Consider the following 22,282-nt stretch of genomic DNA (forward strand, 5'->3'; position numbering starts at 1 on the left):
CTCCCCTCCTTTCTGTTCGCTTATTTTAGCAGGCTCCGCCCACCTGCCCGGACATCATTTTGACATTCTATGCGCACTCACATTGCTACTGAATCAGTAGCAAAGGTAAGTGGATTTCACCACTGCCCTTAAGACATGACAAATAGTATATTTTTAGCAATACTAGGATAGCTTATATTTCATGAAAAGGGGATGAATTACATTTGTGCATTCCAGGAAGCCAGCACAATGTCTCCAAGGGTTATCCTACCTTGGCTACAACTGCTTTAAAAAAATACTTTATAGAAGTTCATTCAGTACAATAGTTAACATTTTCAGCAGTGCCTTGTTTATGTTTCATTTAGATCAGTGGACATAGGACAGCAACACACAGGAAAATTAAAATAAGTGGTTTTTGTACCCGCTCCCGTGAACATCTATTTGTCTGTTGTAAACGCAACACAGCTGCTCTGCTATCAGAGCACACAGGCTGGGTGAGAAGGGAAAGAGAAGGCATAGCCTGTGGAATCTGGGTTGGTATTTTATGGCTTTACTTTTTGAAGATGGGGAGAGTAAATTCATTTTGGAGAGCTTTGTTAAAAAAAAATATAGCTAATTGGACCTTGCTACAGAAAGATCACAGTCAAGGGAAAGTCATTTAGGAATGTCTGAAGGTTTTTGTAATAAGGAAAAATTGCATAAAATTCAATAAACTGAAATAACAATGAAATAATACAAATTGTCTTGGATATAAAGAGATTAAAACAAAAACAGCCAGCCTGTGAATATGAACTTCGATATTTTGTTCAAAGTTTAAATGACTACAAAACCAAGTTAGCAACTTGAGTACTTGTTGTGTCCCACCAGCAGAACTGGCAGCAGATTCGGACAATGAGGAGGTTGGGGAGGAACATAGACCAGGCCTGGGGAAGGCTCTGATGAGGGCTCTGCATCGAAGGCAGAGATGGGGCCAGGTCCATCTCACCGTTATCGGCTGCCTTCGGAGTCAGACATCAGTGAGGCAGAAAAAGAGCTGGAGCCTATTCCCAGTGTGCGCATGCACACAGTTGCCAGACAAAGGGAAAAGCTAAGGAACAAGGGTCAATTTGGGAGTAAGGCCACAGGTGGATGGTGAATGGCCCTTCCCATAGGGAATAAAAGAGGAGCAAAAGGGGAGTGGCCAAAAATGAAGGCCAAAGTCAGTTGGCCAGCGCACGCATGTGCACTGGAGGTAACAGGACCATACCTCGCATCCCCTAACAAATGGTTCCGCGTGCCACCTGTGGCATGTATGCCATAGGTTCGCCATCATGACTATAGCCTGATCTTGTTCTAATTAAAGGAGCGGTATACTTAATGTCCTTTTCTTGACAAACACGACAAGGAGAGAAACATTGTTCAACAGGGCATTTAACAAATCTCCTTTCAAGAAATGCTGAAGGCTTGGTCTGCAAACAAAGGGACTGTCAGGTTATGTCAGGGACATAAAAGCCTTCATCATTGGGGCACTAATAATATTAGTAATATTAAGTAATATTGGGAGAGGCTGCTGTCATTTTTATAGTGCTGAAACCAAACCCAAAATTTCAATGAATCTACTATAGTATCACCTTTATTGACGCTCCTTTCACAACATCCATCTCTGATATTTTCTCTGTTCCAAAGGCTAACTTCCCCCAGAGTGGATAGCAAATGGTTTTATGGTTTTTATGGTTTTATTTGTATTTGTAGGCCGCCCTTTTCCCTGAGGGGACTCAGGGCGGCTCACAGAAAACCAAGGGAGGGGGGAATACAACATTGAGATTACAACACATAATAAAATAGCAAACAACATGCATACTACATTCGGGCGGGGTAACAGTCCTTATCCCCAGGCCTGACGGGCGAGCCAGTTCTTCAAGGCTATGCGGAAGGCCTGGACGGTGGAGAGAGTACGAATCTCTACGGGGAGCTCGTTCCAAAGGGTCGGGGCCACTGCTGAGAAGGCCCTCCTCCTTGTGGTTGCCAGCCGACACTGGCTGGCCGATGGAATACGGAGGAGGCCTAATCTATGAGATCTTATAGGTCGTAGGGAGGTAATTGGCAGAAGGCGGTCTCTCAAGTATCCAAATCCACTGCCATGTAGGGCTTTATGGGTGATCAATAGCACCTTGAAGCGCATCCGGAGATCGACAGGTAGCCAGCGCAGCTCGCGGAGGATAGGTGTAATGCGGGTGAATCGAGGTACACCCGCAATCACTCGCGCGGCTGCGTTCTGCACTAACTGAAGTCGCCGGATGCTCCTCAAGGGCAGCCCCATGTAGAGCACGTTGCAGTATTCCAGCCTAGAGGTCACAAGGGCCCGAGTGACTGTTGTGAGGGCCTCCCGATTCAGGTAGGGTCGCAACTGGCGCACCAGGCGTACCTGGGCGAATGCCCCCCTGGTCACAGCCGCTATATGGTGGTCGAATGACAGCTGTGGATCCAGGAGGACTCCCAAGTTGCGAACCCTCTCTGAGGGGTGTAAAATTTGACCCCCCAGCCTGAGTGTTGGATTATTGGTCAAATCTTTGGGAGGAAAACACAACAGCCACTCGGTCTTTTCCGGGTTGAGCACAAGCTTGTTAATCCTCATCCAGTCCATAACGGCTTCAAGCCCCCGGTCCATCACGTCCACCGCTTCATTGATTTGGCACGGGGCGGACAGATACAATTGAGTATCGTCCGCATATTGATGGTATCTGATCCCGTGCCTGCGGATGATCTCCCCCAGCGGTTTCATGTAGATGTTGAATAGTAGGGGGGATAAGACCGAACCCTGCGGCACCCCATATTTTAGGGGCTTTGGGGACGATCTCTGCCCTCCCACTAACACCGACTGCGACCTGTCCGAGAGGTAGGAGGAGAACCACCGTAATACGGTGCCTCCCACTCCCACCTCCCGCAGTCGTCGCAGAAGGATACCATGGTCGATGGTATCGAAAGCCGCTGAGAGGTCAAGGAGGACCAGGATGGAGGGATGTCCTTCATCTCTGGCCCTCCAAAGATCATCCATCAATGCGACCAAAGCGGTTTCTGTGCTGTAACCGGGTCTGAAGCCTGACTGGAAGGGGTCTAGATAGTTTGCTTCCTCCAAGGACCGTTGGAGCTGAAAGGCCACCACCTTCTCAACAACCTTCCCCAAAAAGGGGAGGTTGGAGACCGGGCGATAGTTGTTAAGGGCAGCTGGATCCAAGGATGGTTTCTTCTTCTTCATAAACTACATTTGTAGTTTATGTGACAAAAGTTTGAGTCGGGGATTCCCAGCTGTGCAATAAGAAAACACAAGGTTTAGCCAAAGTGCTATTCTTGAAGGCTTTCTAATTGCTTTTGGTACTCTAACAGTGCAAGGTATTGAAACCTTATTTCCATCCGTAGATAAGCAGCAGGGATTCTCTGCAAGAGAACTGAATCTGAAAAAGAAGAAGTAATTTGCTCACAATAGCAAATAGCATGGCGCTATTGGATCTCCTACTTATTGGATGGGAATTTTGAGCCTGTTGTTTCGAACTCTCAAGTAAATGTATTGTATGTGACCAAATCTTACCTTACAGAAATGCCACTGGGGTAAAAAAGGCAGAAAAATCTTGGGAGTTTCTCAACTGCTCAGAAATTAAATAAATATTAATAACATTATTATTGGAAAAATAACAATGTAAAAACCGTTTGCAGGAATCTTCATAAAAATAATTCATTTGTTTTTGAGCGGTCATATATTTTTCTATGTCTGAGACATTGGGGAAATTAAAAAAACATGGCATTTCCTAATCATCTAAGTGTTGAGAATATAATATTAGTAATATCTATTATTATTAATTTATTTAAAAAAGCAAAAAAAAAAAAAGCTAGAACTATTTAGGTTCCAGCCAATGGTGGGCGTCACTTACCTTCCCTACTGGTTTGCAAATGTGAGCCCACATGCCGTGTCTGCACATGTGCACCAGCTTCTGTGCATGGACAGTGCTTGCACTCTACATGGGGCAGCCCTTGAAGAGCATTCGGAGACTTCAGCTCGTCCAGAATGCAGCCGCGCGAGCGATTGTGGGTGCACCTCGGTACACCCACGTTACACCTATCCTCCGCGAGCTGCACTGGTTACTGATTGGTCTCCGGATACGCTTCAAGGTGCTAGTCGTCACTTATAAAGCCCTTCATGGTATTGGACCTGGGTACTTGAGAGACTGCCTGCTGCCAATTACCTCCCAAAGACCCATTAGATCACACAGATTAGGCCTCCCCCGGGTTCTGTCTACTAGCCAATGTCATCTGGCCACGACCCGGGGGAGGGCCTTCTCTGTGGCGGCTCCGGCCCTTTGGAACGAGCTCCCCGCAGAGATTCAGACCCTCACCTCTCTCCAGGCCTTCCTAAAAGCCGTTAAAACCTGGCTGTGTCGGCAGGCCTGGGGTCGATGAGTTCGTGACCCGTCAAAAGCGCGGACGACAAAAGCGCGATCGACAAAATCGCGCCTTTGACGTCATCACAGCGCGACGAAAAAGATCGAAAAATTCAAATAAAAATTAATAAAAATTAAATTAAAGCAAGCCGATTCACATAAAGGTAAGGGTTAGGGTTAGGGTTAGGGTTAGGGTAAGGGTAAGGGTTAGGGTTAGCTTTAGAGCGTTAGCGTTAGCGTTAGGGTTAGGATAAGGGTTAGCGTTACGTTTTTCGTTACTTTAACGGTTAGGTTTAGGGTTAGGTTTAGGGTTAGGTTAAGAGTTAGGGTTAGGGTTAGGTTTAGGGTTAGGTTTGGGGGGGTTAGGGGAAGGTTTTAGCTTTATTTTTACATTTTTTCGATCTTTTTCGTCGCGCTGTGATGACATCACAGCGCGCTTTTGTCGAGCGCGATTTTGTCCTACGCGCTTTTGTGGTGGAACCGATGAGTTCCCTTCCCCTCTCGAATCGTATGGCTGTTGGTTGTTTTTATATGCCCTGTACTTTTTGTGTAGTTTTTGTGTTTCCCTTCCCCTCCTTGGGTTTTGTGCACTGCCCTGAGTCCCGCTGGGAATAGGGCAGCATATAAATAAAATGAAACTCGAAACTCGAAACTTGAAACTTGCACATTACGTCGGGGCGGGTGGGCAGAGCCTCCCACAGCCGCTGCTACTGGTTCACCCGAACCGGAGAGAACTGACTGAATACCACCTCTGGTTCCAGCACTGGAGACCCTTTTATCCTGAAGAAACCTGTGCATAGGGCTTCCCTCATCTTAAACAACTCTCCAAACAATTCACTACAACAACATCAAATCAAGAGGTTTGGATTATTCGACTGAATCGGAAAGCTACAGTATTGTGCAGTAGTTTGCTAGTATTTGTATGCGTAACCATCCATGACTACTCATGATGATTAAAAATCACTCAACCTCCCTTGTCTTCACTCTACCCCATAGATGTTATATTGCTCGCTTCCAGAAACAAGGTTTTTATGGCTGTTTAAAGACTGACAAATTTATTATCATGTATGCTTTGTCACTTAGGAGGAGTTCAATCCACTTCTGCAGATAATAAATGCACTATAGTAGTCTTTAATGTGTTGCAAGGTTCTTCATTGTTTTGCTACATAACTCAATCCTTTGGCAAATGCTTTTGTATCTCTTCCCCACCACCACCTGATATAAAACACTGCTAAAAGCTATTTCAAATAATCTTGTTTAATCTATTAGGGAAATCATTAAATATAGACCTGGAGAATAATCAGATTTCAGCGTATTTAATTTTCATTCTATGAAATGTACATGAAAATAAAACCAAATCTAGATTTTTATCCCAGAAAATCCCTGACTTTTTGGATTAGATCTGTGATGGCCAACCTATGGCATGTGTACCCAAAGTGGCACACGGAGCCATGTTGCCTGGCACATGCAGCATCACCCGTTCTGCTTCTGGGTTTCTAGCGCAAATGCGCACGTGACAACAAGTTGGTCCTTGCGCATGTGGCAGTGCCAGAAACTGGAAGACTTCCTGACTTGCATGTGCACCAGCCAGCTGATTGGCATGTGCACATGTGTGGCAGTAACTGGAAGACTTATTGGCTGGCGCGCATGTGTATGCCGGGAAATAGAAATTTATTTTCTGTGTGTGCACATGTCCCCTGGGCAGCTCCTCTTCCTGGTCACAGCCCAGACGAGCACGCAAAGTGCCCCACGCGTGTGAGTGTACTCCCTTTTCAGTGCCGAAAAGGTTCACCATCACTGGACCAGACCATAACATAAGAACCAAAACATAAGTCCAGCCTTAGCCTATACAAAAATGTGCATCCTTTAGAATTTCATAACGGCTTCTTAGGGGGCCAAGAACAAATCATTATATTTTGATTCCCCCACAAAATTATAGGCTGAATTTGGAAGGTGATGTGAGCAGAAGTTTAGGAGACACAAGAAAGAGATGTAGCCAGATAAATATATATATCATTCTCAGCCCATAGAAGGAATGGGGGTAGAGGAAATGTCTCAGAAGAGACCCTTTTCAGTTCTCTGGGAAGTAAAAACAAGGGAGGAGAGAAGTACTTTCAGACTTCCAAGACTGTGTTACTATAATCTTACAGTAATTGCAGTTTTCACGGTCTAAAATATCATACAATAATGGTAGTAGTACTCACAGTTTGGGTTTTCTATCTGGACCATGTGAAAAGATTGACAAATTCCCCCTAAAGCAGTGTGAAATTCTGCAAATGGGTCATGGGGAGTATTTACAAAAGTTGCTGCATGGGTGAAGGATGGTGTGTCGGGTTGTGTGGGGATACTTGAAAGGTGCCATGCAAGTCAGAACGGTTGTGTGCATGGATATGACACAAGTTGAACAGGAGGGTCTGGAGTAGTGGTGGGTTACCAATTTTTTTTACTACTGATTAACTCGCTTGTGCACGTGGAATGCTTCTGTGCATGCAAAGAAGCATCCGGGCGGGTGGGCGTTGCCTCCCGCCACCACTACTACTGGTTTGCCTGATCCGGGCTGAACTAGGAGCAATGAATGGGTGAATGGGTGCTGAGGAGTACAAAGGGGCACACAAGGGTTTGATAGAGGTTCAGAGAGTGTGTGCAGAGGTGTTAGGTGAGAAAATATTTCTGAAATGATCCAATGAATCATGGGCTGTCTAGTTACTACTATTATTATAAAAAACCAAGACAGCCTTTTGTTGATCTCAATATCAGGTTTCTCCATGGACATGATTTACTTTGGAAACAATATGGCAATGTTTTGCTATTGTCTTTTTTCTAAGATTTTATATACCGTAAATTCACAGTCTAGCATACCACTCTGTTCTGGGCCCCCTCTGTCTGGTAATGAACGCAGAGACAGGCTTAGCTGTTTGCCACTCTTTATTCACAGCAATTATAATCCTGTTGGCTGAAAGCCCAGATACGACTCACTGGCAAGAAGTTGGCAGCAACCCAAACTCCAACAGATATGGGAACACAAGGCAGGCCAGTTCTCCAGATTATTACAAACGGTTGTGTCATGCAAAAGGACTCCTCCCAAAGTCTCTTCTTATATACTCTCTTGGGAGGGGGCCAAGCCACAACCACCTGGGCTTGATTATCTCTTACGAGTCTGTCTCAGTAACTGCTGCCTCTGTTTCTCCGCCCTACATTGCCTGGCGTCAGGGACAAACTCCCTTTGATCTTCCCCACTGCTCCATGCCTCAGGCGCCTCCTGGTGGCCAACCAGCCTCTCTGGTCCCTACTCTGAGTCTGAACCCTGCTCAGGTCCTCCACATCTTCCATAGCAGACTCATAGGGTTCCTTGCTATCGGAGTCCATCGGCAGCTCCAATGGTTTCTGCTGGGCCACAACACCACTCTGAGATTTTGGAGTGGTCTTCCTTCCAAAGAGCACACTGTATAGGCTTTGTCCTACTTAATTTTTAAGATAAACTACCCATTATATGATACTGACAAAGGGAGTGGGGGGGAGAAGACACAAGTTGATTTTAAAAAGACATATCTGCTCTACTCCAGAACTGTAGGAGGCCAGCAGCTTCATTGTGCAAATTACATGGGAGAGAATTTCTCTCCCATCTGAGTTTCAACAAAGATACTCTTCCAAGACTACATTAGGGGAAGGAAGGGAGGAAAGAGAGAGACACATCTATACAATTATACACATATTGTTACCGGAGCATAAGTCATATTAGAATCCAGCTTTTTCAATATTCTATAACAAAAGAAATAACATGTAATTGTAAAATTAGAAAATCAGGATAAATTCTTCTTTGAGTTTAATGCAGACTGATTTAGATAACCCCTTAAGCAAGTAGTTAACTTTAAACACCGTAGTAATTCCTTTTTAATGTAATAAAGAAGACTATTCACACAATTCGTTGCTGGCATTTTATTCAATCATGTTTTAACAAGATCTATTATGTGGGGGTATCCAATTCTATGTGTGAATAGTCTAACTATGCAATGGGGACAATCTGTTCCACATTACTTCTCGTTGCTTTTTTAAACTCAATATTTTATAGGATCTTATATTTGCTTAATTAAAAGCCAAATTATTATAAATACCATCTGCTCTATCACCTGCAGCCATTTTAACTACCCAGCATTCATCCATTTTTTATTCTATGTGCAAAGTGAGTTAAAACAAAATGCAGCAAGCTTTTCTAAAACAAAAACACTGTCAAATATGGGATTCTCACTACGACGACACCCAAGTGTAATTATATCTACTCTGATACAAACTGATACCTGGCAACATTTAGCAGTGTAAATTTATTTTATATTGGCTAAAAGTATTGAAGGAATGCATTATAACATGATAAGGATTTTCTTTCAGGTGATGCATAATTATGTAAACACAATAAATCAGTGGATTTGATCCCACCTGCCGCAAAATCGCTTCTGCCACGTCACAAACAACTCCCCCAAGCAAAGCCGTCAACGTCATCAATGCGTGATGGACGCCAGGCTATGCGGTGATGCCTCCAAGTCCAATGGAAAGCCGGCAAGCATTGACTAATAGGGCAAACAGCGTTCCTCTCCATTTGCGATTAGCTGGAGGGGGTTTCATTCACGATTCCACAGCCATTCTGCAGAGTACAGAGACTGCAGTCCGTGTCCAGCAAACGATGTATTTACTTGCCAAAATTTACTTGCCAAAAATCGGGACTTTTTAAAAATGCCACGGGATGCGGGACAAATTATTGGAAAGCGGGACTGTCCCGCCAAAAGCGGGACGTCTGGTCACCTTAATTTGAGACATCTGTGAACAATGAAAATCAATAGTCAAAAAAAATTGTGATGCTGAAATAAAATTATGGGTAAGCATACTGCACTGGAATGCATCTTCCAAGTAGGACAGTAATGGCTAGCCCTTTTGTTGTTGCGTGCTGAAAGCACATGCACATGCACCATAATGTGATGTGTGTGTGACACCACATACACCCCCGCAGTCCCCTGCCCCCACGTATGCGTGCATGACCCTCCCGCATGCGTCCCACCCCCACGCATGAGCGGCAAAGACCCCAAAACCAGCTGGTGGGAGGTTTAGGTTAGGTTTAGGTTTATTGGATTTATATGCCGCCATTCTCCCAAGGACTCAGGGTGGCGTACAACATAAAAGAAAACACATATTACAAAAATTAAAATGGACATTAAATAAAGTATCCAAAAAAACCCCAATTGATATTTACAATAAAAAATAAAAAAATAAATTAAAATTAGCAACCAAATTAATCCTATATTTTTTTCTATTCAGGCCAGGCCAGGCCGGCTTGCTGGAAAAGCCAACTTTTTAGGGCGCGTCGGAAGGACCGGAGGTCAGGGATTATGCGAAGCTCTGGGGAAGGAACACATGCATGCGCGGTGGAGCTAAGCTGAGGTGACAGCTTGTGTGCCCGCAGAGAGGGCTCTGCGTGCTACCTGTGCCAAGGGTTTGCCATTACAGTTCTAGGAAGAAGCTTAATTTGATAGAGTTCAGGGAAAGTGAGATTTAAATTTAATCTTCCAGGTGCTCTACAGATGAGTAGATTGGTTCTTCATTCCTTTCCGGACAGGGAGAGGATTTGAGATCATCCACAAGTACTCCAGACAGTTGCTCCTCACAAGGTGACTGCAAGACAGCAGTCTCCAGTGAATTTAAATTAAATGAAGACTACTTTAGTCATATTTGAAATGTCAATTTATAGTCTCTTTTCCATAGCAACTGTAACCAAGGGAGCCCCCCCTTTTTTTCTTGCCCACTACTGTACAGAGAAGCAGAAGTACAGTCTGCTACCTTCCTACTCAGCTTCATAAAATAGTACCCAAATACAAAACACACACACACCACTAGATATATGGAGGAGTGAAGCAGTACTGTGGCTATATATGATTGAAAAAATGAGAAAAAAATAGTTAGGTAGAATTGAAAAGAAGAAGAAATACAAAGGACCAGATGTTTCCCACTGATTTATATAGTATCAGCTTTCTCTCAAATAACTTGCATAGGATTATTCTCAAAAGATGAGACAAAAAAAAAAGGTTATTACAGGTACTGGGCACTTGTGTTCCCTCCAAATGTTGGTGAACTATAATTGCCAGCCTTCTGATGAAAGAAATGTCCTTCTGGGTTCAGCTCCAAGTGGGGAAAAAGACACTGGAGACATGGAGGCTGCTTGGAAAGATGGTTTATTGTTGCACAGGGCCACATAGCCTGAGCCCTGAACAGAAAAGATGATCACATGCTTCAGTGTTGGTGGAGAAGAAGAGAAGGGCCGAGGGAGGGGTTTGCTAGGCTTTTTATAACCTGTTCAGTCCCACCTCTCTGTTTCCTGTTCCTGTGTAAGAAATGTATTCTGATTGGTTGTCAGACTCCCATGGGGCCATGCAGGGGCAACTCTCTGGGCTGAGTTTTGAATCCAGGTTTAGTTGAGTTCTCAGATGCCATGTGGTCAGTTGAGTAAAGTGCCAATATTATCATGCCTTTACTCCCATCCCCCCTGGGGCTGCAGTGGAGAAGTCTTTATTATGTAAAAGGGACTAGCTTGGCCTTCTTAATGGCCCATTAACAGTGGGGATGGGCAGGAAGCTACAGGCAACTATTCTGTCTTTTAAAACATGTTTCTTTCTTTTCATATCCAGAGAAACATTCTGCCTTTTCAATATTTCCTAGGATATTTCATTTTTCTGGGAGAGGGCTGGATGATAACTTCCCACACTTCTTTATTATTGGCCATGCTGGCTGAGATTTTGGGGGTGCAGTTTACCAGCATCTGGAGAGGTACAGGTTCCCCATGTAATGTATTGTAAGGATCTGAATCACAAAAATGGAGACAAGTATTCTTTTTTTTTTTTTTACATGTCTCCATGTCTTTGTCTCACCTCCAGATCAAGATAATACTCCTCGCAGCTTTTCTGACTTGCTCTAAAGACCTTTGAATTAGTTTTTGTGTCTTTGGATTACTTCTTTTTTTTACTCTTGGTAGCTGCAAGGTCTTGTTCTATAGTTTTCTTGGGAAGTTTTTTGGGTGGTGATTGGCCTTGCCTTCTTCCTAGGGCTGAGAAAAGTATCTGGACCAAGATTACCCAGCTGGCTTTCATACCTAAGAGAGGACTAGACTAGAACTCACGTCTTCTGGTTAGGGTCTCCTTGTGCCCTAACCACTGCACCAAACTTAATAAACTGATTCCCTTTTCCAACAGATTAGTTGAACAATTGAGAGAGAGAGGGAGGGAGGGAGGGAGGGAGGGAGAGGGGGGAGGGAGGGAGGGAGAGAGGGAGAGAGGGAGAGAGGGAGAGAGAGAGATGCCCTGAAAGTAATTTATCTATTCCCAATTGGTGCATATAATTAAATGGTCTCCACTCTTTCACTTCTGCAGCTACAGAATTCCTTTCCTAGTAGTCACTACACTCAGGGAAGCCCTGATTTCAGTTCTTTTCTCCTGGACATTGTTTTGAAAAGCTTTTCAAAGGTTATTTCCATCTCTGATGGAGATAAGGCAGAATGCTTTCAAATCAATCTTGAGTCCTGTGATTAGGAAGGGTCCTTGCAGTTTTACTGGTTCCCTTCACACATATGCGCTAATGGTGCTCATCTCCGTTTCAAAACCGATGAGCTAGCGCTGTCCGAAGACGTCTCCGTGGTCATGTGGCTGGCATGGTTCATAAGCCAATAATAATTTTGGAGAAATTTTGTGAGTACACCTCAGAACGTCCTACATCTAAACTTGTCCCTTGCATACATTAAAAGACTTTTCTTGAGCTCTGCTCCAGGAACATCCACACATCGATTGCTCAAATCCATGCACAAGCTAAAACTGCAATCCGGAAAGACAAACTTTTTGTTGCCATCTGGTGGTTGATCAGGCAACAATTTTTTATTAATTGGATGGAGTGCCACGGGCACACAAGTCCCATGCTGAAACACTTCTTTTGTTTGGCAACTGAGGCTGACTATTCCTGTGGTTGGTGATGCTCACATTTCAGGGAAATTTGCCAAGGAAAGCTTCCCGTTGTTGCCGTAACAGTATAATGTGGAGGAGGATGTATGGACAGTAGCATTGAATGTCCATTTCTGAATGTCTGTTAGGGGCAGGCTGCGGGGACAAATCAGTTTCAGACCTGGCAGGGATGGAAAGTAGGACAAAGAAGTACTGTGGATGAGTCATTAGTTGCAATGGAATGTGAGAATGACTTTGGGAGACAGGAGGGAAAGCCACAGACTGCACTACCATCATGTCTCAGTTCACGGAAGGGAGATGGCATGGGAAATGTCTCAGAAGGGCCCCTCCCCAGTTTCCCAGAGACTGAAAGAAAAGGAGAGAAGAAATACTTTCAGTCTTACAAGACTGTTAATGCCAATCTTACAATAAAGCAGTGACGTGCGGTGAAGTTTATGGATGGTGAGGCAAGCAGGCAAAAGCCGCCCTATGTCGGACACAGTGGTAGTGCTTTCGGACGCCCCAGCACTGTGTCCACCATAGGGGCGGGATGCCTCTATGCCGGACACAGCGGCAGGCTGTTCGGACGCCCCGGCGCTGTGTCCACCATAGGGGCGGGATGCCTCTATGCCGGACACAGCGGCAGGGCTTTTGGATGCCCCGGCGCTGTGTCCGCCATAAAGGCATCCCACCTTTACGGCGAACACAGCGCCGGGGCATCCGAAAGCCCTGCCGCTGTGCCTGGCATAGATGCGTCTTGCTATGTCCAAAAGCCCTGCTGCTATGTCCGACATGAAAATAAAGTGCCAGCCCGCACCCCAGCAGAGGTGGGTAAAACACACACACACACACACACACACACACACACAAATTACTTACAATAATACAATTACTTACAAATTACATTAATTTTGAATTCCTCCCCCTCCCTCCGACCCACATACCTTTTCCAGCTGTTTCACAGAGGATTTCAACTCTGCTCTTGTCTGCCATGATGAAAATGTAAAAATGTAAAAGGAAAAAGGCAAGAGCTCCTGAGGTCAGGCTGAGTTAGCTACTGCCAGAGTCCCCAAAGAAAATACCCAGTCTGTGTTTTTACCGACCGCTGGACCTCTCGAACGGAAGGTTTTGGGAGAGAGGAATCCAGAGCGTCCGGAGGGCTGCCTGCTGGAAAGACATTCTTGGGCGTCCTGGGACAAGCCTCGGCGGTGTTAAACAACGTGGGACAGCCTTCGGGCGCCGTTCCCCCCCCCCCCCCCGGTGGATGGTGGCTTTTCAGCTGACAGGCAGCGTTTCTTGCTGGCGTGGACCGAGAGAGGCAGAGAGAGGCAGCTGATAGGCAACGTTTCTAGCTGGCGTGGAGCGAGGAAGGCAGAGACAGTCTTGGACGAGCCTCGGCGGTGTTGGACAGCGTGGGACGGCCTTCGGGCGGCGTTTCCCCCCCCCCCCCCCCGCGGATGGTGGTTTCTCAGTCAACAGGCAGCGTTTCTATCGGGGAGAGCAGCGTTTTCATCTGGAGGGAGGCTGAAGGAGCCTGCTCCAGTGGCCTGATAATTTCTGGCGAGCGACTGCTGGGCACCCCCCCCCCCCCGCCCTCCTCTGCTGCTCCCCCCGCTGCCCCCCCCCTCGCCACATGAACAATAGACAGTAACGGCGCCTTCTTAACGAGGCCAATCTACAATCCTGGCCTGAGGGAGCTTTGGCCCTCTTTAATTGCTGGCTAAGAGAGCCTCGCCCTCCCCCCCCTGCTGCTGGGTGACGTTTCTTTCTTTTCAGCTTTGGCATTTCAGCTGCTCCTTGTGAGGGATTGAGATTCACGCCGGGCTAGCCATCGCCCTATGGAGAAGGTGATCAGCCAGGAACAGTACTGGGAGAGAATGGGAGGCTGTTCACATCTACTGCCATTCCAGCTCGGCTGGGCACCCCCTCCTCCCGCTCCCTTCGGCTTGGCCCCTCCTTTCGGTGAATTCTCCCCCCCACCTGGTTGCTGCTGCTGCAGGGCCTGCTATAGGGCCTTCTGCTGTTCGACATCTGACTCTTTTTTGAGCGCGGCTTCTGGACTGCATTTCCATCTGGCACGGCCACTGCTACCTGATACCACCCTGGACTTCTGGCCTCAGAGAGCGCCACCATTAGATGAGCGGGGGTACTGCAGTATGCGAGAAAGCCCCCTGCTTCCTTCAACTACTCTGGACTTTCTGGATTTTCCCAGAATCTGTCTGTTGCAGAGCCATCTGCTGAGAACTATTTGGCTCTCCCTGAACTCGCACTTTAACAATTTTGCGCTACTTTTATTCTTCTTATTTCCTTCTTTTTTCTCTCCCTTTTTCTTCTATCTTTAGTATGTTGAGTATATGGGATTGTATGTAAGTGTGTGAGTGACCCACTTTTATTGTTATTACTGTTGCATTTGTGTATTTTAATAATTACGTGGGGACTGGTTGTGTGAGTGTTTGAGTATGCTTGGCTCGGAGGACCTGCTAGGGAAGGCGGGGGGTACCGGGGTGATTGGGGGGACTACGGCCACGGGAGTGGGTCGGAGCATTGCGGTCGTGACAGGGAGAGGCAGATACGGCGGGGACCTTAGGGCTAGCCATTACCGGGGAAGGAGGGTTCGCTACATTACAGAGATCCCTCCTTCCGGCCCTTTGAGTCCCACTCCAAGACCAGATGGCGCGAGTACCCAGGACCCTGGTCTCAGGCTGCTGTTGCTAAATGCCAGGTCTGTTATTCACAAGGCTCCCCTCGTCCGGGACTTAATTGTTGACGAGAGGGCAGACCTGGCATGTATTACTGAAACCTGGCTGGGCACAGAAGGAGGAGTCCCCCTTGTAGAGATGTGCCCAGAGGGATTTCAGGTGCTTCATCAGCCGAGAGCCCAGGGAAGGGGTGGCGGTGTGGCTATTGTAATCCGGGAGTCTCTGTTACCTCGTAGGGTCCCTGCTCCGGAGCTTGTCGGGTGTGAGTCCCTGCTGATAAAGTTGGACCTCAAGGGTCAAGTGGGTTTGCTGCTAACGTACCTGCCTCCCAACTGCGTTGCAGCATCCCTCCCCTCGCTCCTCGAGTCAGTAGCCGAGCTGGCAGTTGAGTTCCCCAGGCTTATAGTTCTGGGGGACTTCAATTTGCCATCGCTCGGTGAACGCTCTGATGGGGCGCAGGAGTTCATGGCTTCCATGACAGCCATGGGCTTGACCCAGGTAATTCGGGGCCCAACCCATGCAGCGGGTCACATGCTCGACCTCGTATTCCTCTCGGAGCAGTGGATGTGTGATCTTGGTCTGAGGGGTAATGAGATCATACCCCTGTCGTGGTCAGACCATTGCCTACTGAGGCTTGACTTCCGGAGGCCAAACCCCCACCGTAGGGAGGAGGAACCGACCAGGTGGTTCCGCCCCAGGCGACTTATGGACCCATTGAGGTTCCAGACGGAGCTTGGGGTCATTCCTGATACTCTCGCCCACAGTTCGGCGGAGACTCTGGTTGCCGCCTGGCACTCGGCGGCGTCGGAGTCTCTTGATCGGATTGCGCCACTACGGCCCCTCCGGGTCAGTGGATCCCGGAGGCCCCCTTGGTTTACCGAGGAGCTCCGGGAGAAGAAACGCCGGAGGAGATGCCTAGAGCACCAGTGGAGGTCCGATAAGTCCGAGGCGAACCGAGCACTTCTAACCACCTGCACCAAGGACTACGTTCGAGCATTAAGAACTGCCAAAAGATCATACATTTCTGCCTTGGTTGCGTCCGCCGAGTCACGCCCAGCCGCCCTGTTTAGGATAACCCGCTCCCTCCTTAACAGGAGGGACGCGGGAGACCCCTTGCAGGGTAGGGCTGAGGACTATGCTCAATTCTTGGCGGACAAAATAGCTCGGTTTCGGTCGGACTTGGACTCCACCGCAGTAGATCCAGCCGAGACACAGGAGGACCGCTTGGCAAATCATCTCTGGGTTGAGTTCCAGGTTGTTGCCTCTGGGGATGTGGACAAGGCCATTCGAGCTGTAAGTGCCTCCACCTGTATTCTGGACCCGTGTCCCTCCTGGCTGGTTGCCAACAGCAGGGAGGTGACACATGGCTGGATCCAGGCGGTCGTGACCGCCTCCCTTCGGGAGGGGCACTTCCCCGCCGTACTTAAAACGGCGGTGGTGAGACCCCTCCTGAAGAAACCATCCTTGGATCCAGCCATTTTAAACAACTTTCGTCCTGTCTCCAACCTCCCCTTTATCGGGAAGGTTGTTGAGAAGGTGGTGGCCTTCCAGCTTCAACGGGCCTTGGAGGAAGCTAGTTATCTTGACCCCTTCCAGTCCGGCTTCAGACCTGGTTACAGCACAGAAACCGCTTTGGTCGCATTGACCGATGATCTCTGGAGGGCCAGAGATGGAGGCTATGCATCCATCCTGGTTCTCCTTGACCTCTCAGCGGCTTTCGATACCATCGACCATGGTATCCTTCTGCGACGACTGCGGGAGGTGGGAGTGGGAGGCACTGTTTTACGGTGGTTCTCCTCCTACCTCTCGGACAGGTCGCAGTCGGTGTTGGTCGGGGGGCAGAGATCGTCCCTGAGGCCCCTAACATGTGGGGTGCCACAGGGTTCGGTCTTATCCCCCCTACTATTTAACATTACATGAAACCGCTGGGCGAGATCATTCGGAGGCACGGGATAAAATACCACCAATATGCGGACGATACGCAACTGTATCTGTCCGCCCCGTGCCAACTCAATGAAGCGGTGGACGTGATGAACCAGGGTCTAGAGGCCGTTAGGAACTGGATGAGCGCTAACAAACTGGTACTCAACCCGGACAAGACCGAGTGGCTGTTGTGCTTCCCTCCCAATAATTTGGCGAATGTACCAACACTTAGGCTGGGGGGTCAAATTTTACACCCCTCAGATAGGGTCCGCAACTTAGGAGTCCTCCTGGACCCACAGCTGACTTTTGACCACCAACTGTCAGCTGTGACCAGGGGGGCATTTGCCCAGGTTCGCCTGGTCCGCCAGTTGCGGCCCTACCTAGACCGGGAGGCTCTCACAACAGTCACTCGAGCCCTTGTGATCTCTAGGCTGGAATACTGCAATGGGCTCTACATGGGGTTGCCCTTGAAGTGCATCCGGCGACTACAGTTAGTCCAGAATGCAGCCGCGCGAGTGATAGTGGGCGCACCGCGGTTCGCCCACGTTACACCTGTCCTCCGCGAGCTGCACTGGCTACCTGTTGGTCTCCGGGTGCGCTTCAGGGTACTGATGACCACCTTTAAAGCACTCCATGGTAGTGGATCTGGGTACTTGAGAGACCGCCTCCTGCCGATTACCTCCCTTCGTCCAATTCGATCGCACAGACTGGGCCTCCTCCGAATCCCATCTGCCAGTCAATGCCGACTGGCGACTACACGGAGGAGAGCCTTTTCTGTTGCAGCTCCGACCCTGTGGAACGATCTCCCCGCTGAGATCCGTACCCTCACCACCGTCCAGACCTTCCGCGCAGCCCTCAAGATCTGGCTCTCCCAGCAGGCCTGGGGATAGGTTCCTAATTCACCCGCCCGAGTGTTTGATTGTTGAACGAAAGTTGCGTTTTACTATTTTTTTCTTTGTTCACATTTTGTTTTGTTTTTGATGTTGCACTTCCCTCCCTTGTGATTGTGAGCCGCCCTGAGTCCCCTCAGGGAAAAGGGCGGCCTATAAATTTTAATAAATTCAAATTCAAATTCAAATTCAAATCCAATGGATGACTCTGCTTAACTGTTTAAAAAAAGCCTCTAAAAATAACGCCCTCTACAAGAGGAGGCAAGAGAATCAAGTGCCTCATCAGCATAAGGAATTTTTCGGCTTTTAACCCTTGCTTAACTCTGCTCAAGTGATCATAAAGATAGACTAAATGAGGCACGTGGTTCTCCCGCCTCCTCCTGTAGAGGGCACTTTTTTAGAGGCTTTTTTAAACAGTTAAGCACTAAGCAGAGTCATCCACTGTGACTCTGGCAGCAACTACCTCAGCCTTTTTCCTTTTACATTTTCTTTTCTTTCCATGATGACAGTGGTGAGGCCCTGCCTCCCCTGCCTCCCCTGACTGCACATCACAGCAATAAAGTTAGAGCTAGCACACACAAACACCCCAGGTATGCTTCTTGTCTGGACTACCTCACAGGGCTAAGTCATTCATTATCTGCAGTGACTTAAAATAAAAGCAAAATAGGGAAGTGCAAAGAAGGCAGACAGTGTCATACAGATACACTCTTCTGCTAACTCAGTCTTTACTGGATCTTCAAAAAAATTTAAATACTCCTTTGTGCCGTTCTACTCAAGATACTCCAATGTTCACAGGTTTTGTACGTGATGCCACCTATACATTATTTTCCTAATCTCTAATTTTGGTGGCCTTAGAAGTAATTGGGAAAAAATATTTTGTGAATGTGGCCAAGTAATACATTTTACATCATATTTCCTCCTTTTAATTTGATGTTACTTTGGCAAAAAGGGATTTGAAAGCAGAAAAATTATCATAGCTTTCTCTTCGGAAGCATACCTGTTGTGGCCCAGCAGGTACCGTTGGAGCTGCTGCCAGACTCCGACAGCGTGGGGTCTTATGAGTCGGCCCTGGAGGAGATGGAGGACCCTGGACAGGGTGCCGGTTCCGAGAAGGGCAAGGAGAGACTGGTTGGCCACCAGGTGGCGCTGGAGCCTTGGATCAGAGGGAGTGTTCAGGAAAACACTTGTGAGTTGTTTCGGGATGCATGCCGTCGAAGGACTACTCGGCGGCAAGAACAACTGCGTAATCATAAGAGATGATTACGCTCAGTTGATGCTTATTAAGATCCTCTCCTGATTATAAAAGAGACTGCTTGTGCCACGCTCTTTTGCAGAAGTCAACATTCACGTTAAGGACTAACCAGAAACAAACTTGGCAGGCTGGATTGCTGCCAGAGTTTGTGTGCATTGCTGCCAAGCTTTGTAGGACTTGCTGCCAGAGTACTTATCTTTTTGTTTATGTGGCTTGCAGCCAACGAGAGTCTTGACTGATTAAAAGAAACCTTTTTAGTTACGTGGGTTTCGGCTTTTGTTTCTGGACGGAGAAAGGATGGTCAGAACACATACCTATATAACAGAAACAAACCCATTGCACTGTGCTCAGTAAGAGTAAACAACATGATGCAAAACACAGTTGAAAGTATTTACCAAAAGAAATTGAAAACATGAAATAGTAAAAAGAAAAGGAAACAGAAAATAAAAGTTTACAGAAACATCAGTAATTAAGTCCATACATTTGTTTCCATGCAAAGTATCTTCCTTTTATCACATCCACACACTATTTCCTTTACTTTTGTTCTTTCATTTAGTTTATTCAAATGCTCAGTCATGTGTGTGTGTATGGATATATATGTATATGAATATGTATAGGTACTGTATATGGATATGTATATGTACATATAGTCTATATATGGAAACGTCTTCCCAATAAAAGCGTATTAATGCTTTAAATAAATTCATCTGAAAAAATTATTACCTCCAAAAGCTTCTGTCATAGTGATTGTACAAAATTTTGCTGCAATCATAGAGATTTCCTTATCCTATTTAGTAGTAGTAATAATAATATGTTTTTGCAATATGAGAATTGCTTGAATTATAAATTAGAGAGATTTAAAATGTGTTCTTTAATCTTCTCCTCTATCCCTTCTGAAAATTTTTGCAACTCAATCCAGTCATGATCTTCTCAGTCTCCATCTTCCTTTGTGCATTTCTTTTGTCATTCGATCTTCATTCATCTTCTCAAAGAAGACCAAAGAAGCCACTTCAGCTTACTTCATTACTGGTCATTGTTTTTTGTACTCAATGTACATTCATGCAGGATCCAATAACTGGTTGCAGGAAAACAATCAAGAACACCAAGAACTCAACCATTCAAACCCTAAATGACCTATATTATCTACTATTGGGTCCAGTTTAGCAAACCTTTTCCTTAAGCGCCTCCTTCCCACTGCACTCAAATTATTTATATTTCTTCTGACATACCTAACTCTCACTTCTATTTAACAGTGTAGGAAGAAACAAACTCTGAAACGCATCCATTTTTGCTTCTTTCAACAACAGTTCATTCCAGTCCATCATCAGAAACTTTTCAGTGACAGCACCCTAGTTGAAGAACATTCATCTTAGGGAAGAGTCAACGTTCAAAGTGTCAAATATTTAAACCAGACAAAAACAAGACAGGGCCAGCATGCCCAATGCTATCCTTGTCCAGAATTAGAGCTTTTCCGGGGTGGTAATGCATTCTTTTACAGTATACATTTTATTTCTCAGGAAAATTCAACACACTCCAGCCCTTTTATTGTCCCCCTCCCCAACTCCGACATTCTTGTTTCTGCCATGGCAGCCACAGTTGCTAGGAAAATAGAAAAGAGATCAACAGGCAGGTGCACATATGAATTTCTAGATCTGAATGGGGAACAGCTGCTAAAGCAGCTTAGCAGCTTTCAGGGTGAGGCTGTATTTGGCACACTCCTTTGATCTCCTAGTTCATATGTGAATCACTTACAAAACAAACTCTTGTCTGCCTTGCAGTGTCTGTTAGGTTGCTTATCAGCTTCGGCTGCTGCCATAACAACTTCTAGAAAAATGCCAGTAGAGAGGTGCACATAGTTTTACTTTGGAGCACAGTACCACAAACGGCTATAGAAAAGTAGCTCACAAATACACCTGCTTCTTCCCCACATCTCTCACGTCCCCCCCCCCTTGAAACAATCATGGCAACTGGAGGCATGGCACTCAGTGAATTGATGAGGTGTGGAGGAAAAGCAGATGAGAGTTTAGCATGAGTAGGAGCAGGGGTGGGTTCCTGCTAGTTCTAACCTCTTCTATAGAAGAGGTTCCACAAATCTAGAGTGCCGTTTAGAACTGGTTCCAGCTTCCTCCACCCACCTGTCCGCACATCATCAAGATGAAGAGCGAGAGGAGGAATTCTGGGAGTTGAAGTCCACAAGTCTTAAAGCTGTCAAGTTTGAACATCCCTGGGGTTTTATTTCCTAAAGGGTTAGGGGTGCAAGGGTCTTGTAACTTGACAGCTTTAAGACTTGCGTACTTCAAATGCCAGAGTTTATAAGCCAATATATTGGTTGCTAAGCAAGAGTGTTGTTAAGTGAGTTAACCACATTTTACAAGTTGGCCACGCCTACCCAGTCACATGGCCGGCAAGCCACTCCCACAAAGCAGGCCACACCTACAGAAGAGGTTCTAAAAAAATTTGAAACCCACCACTGAGTAAGAGAGATAAAGAGACAAATTTGAAAACCTGGAGAATAAAACAAGAAGGAGAGAAGGAGCAAGAAGAGATGGATTGGATTGGATTGGATTGGACTGGACTGGACTGGATTGACTGGGTGTGTGTATGAGAAGAGGTGGGTGCATACATGCATGCATGTGTTGTTCTGACCTAGGCTTCCCGTGTAGCACGAAGCCAAGTCTTCATCCCGATAAACTCCTTTTATTTAATTTACAGTGAATTCCTCTCCAGCAAAGTCCTCTCCCACAGTCTTTCAAAATAGTTCACAATTATCAACCTTTATCAGGCTTGGAGAGTAGCCAAGCCGATATCTTTCAGATGCCGCAATACTTGGCAAGAATGCAGGAATGAACTAATTGTCTCCTGTAACCACTCCTCCCCTTTCGCTCTTTTATTCCCTGTGGGAGGGGCCATTCACCGTCCACCTGTGCCTTACTCCCACATTGATCCATGTTCCTTAGCTATTCCATTCTTCTGGCAACTCTGCGCATGCGCAGACAGAGAACAGGCTCTAGCTATTCGTCTGCCTCACTGATGTCTGACTCTGAAGGCAGCTGATAACTGTGATATGACCCTGGTCCCATCCCTGCCTCTGATGCAGAGCCCTCATCAGAGTCTTTACCAGACTCCAGGACGGGCCCATGTTCCTCCCCAACCTCCTCAC

This window comes from Thamnophis sirtalis, unplaced genomic scaffold, assembly GCF_051295495.1.
Source record: "Thamnophis sirtalis isolate CommonGarterSnake01/CBP01778 unplaced genomic scaffold, rThaSir2_p1.2 scaffold_1, whole genome shotgun sequence".
Taxonomy (NCBI): domain Eukaryota; kingdom Metazoa; phylum Chordata; class Lepidosauria; order Squamata; family Natricidae; genus Thamnophis; species Thamnophis sirtalis.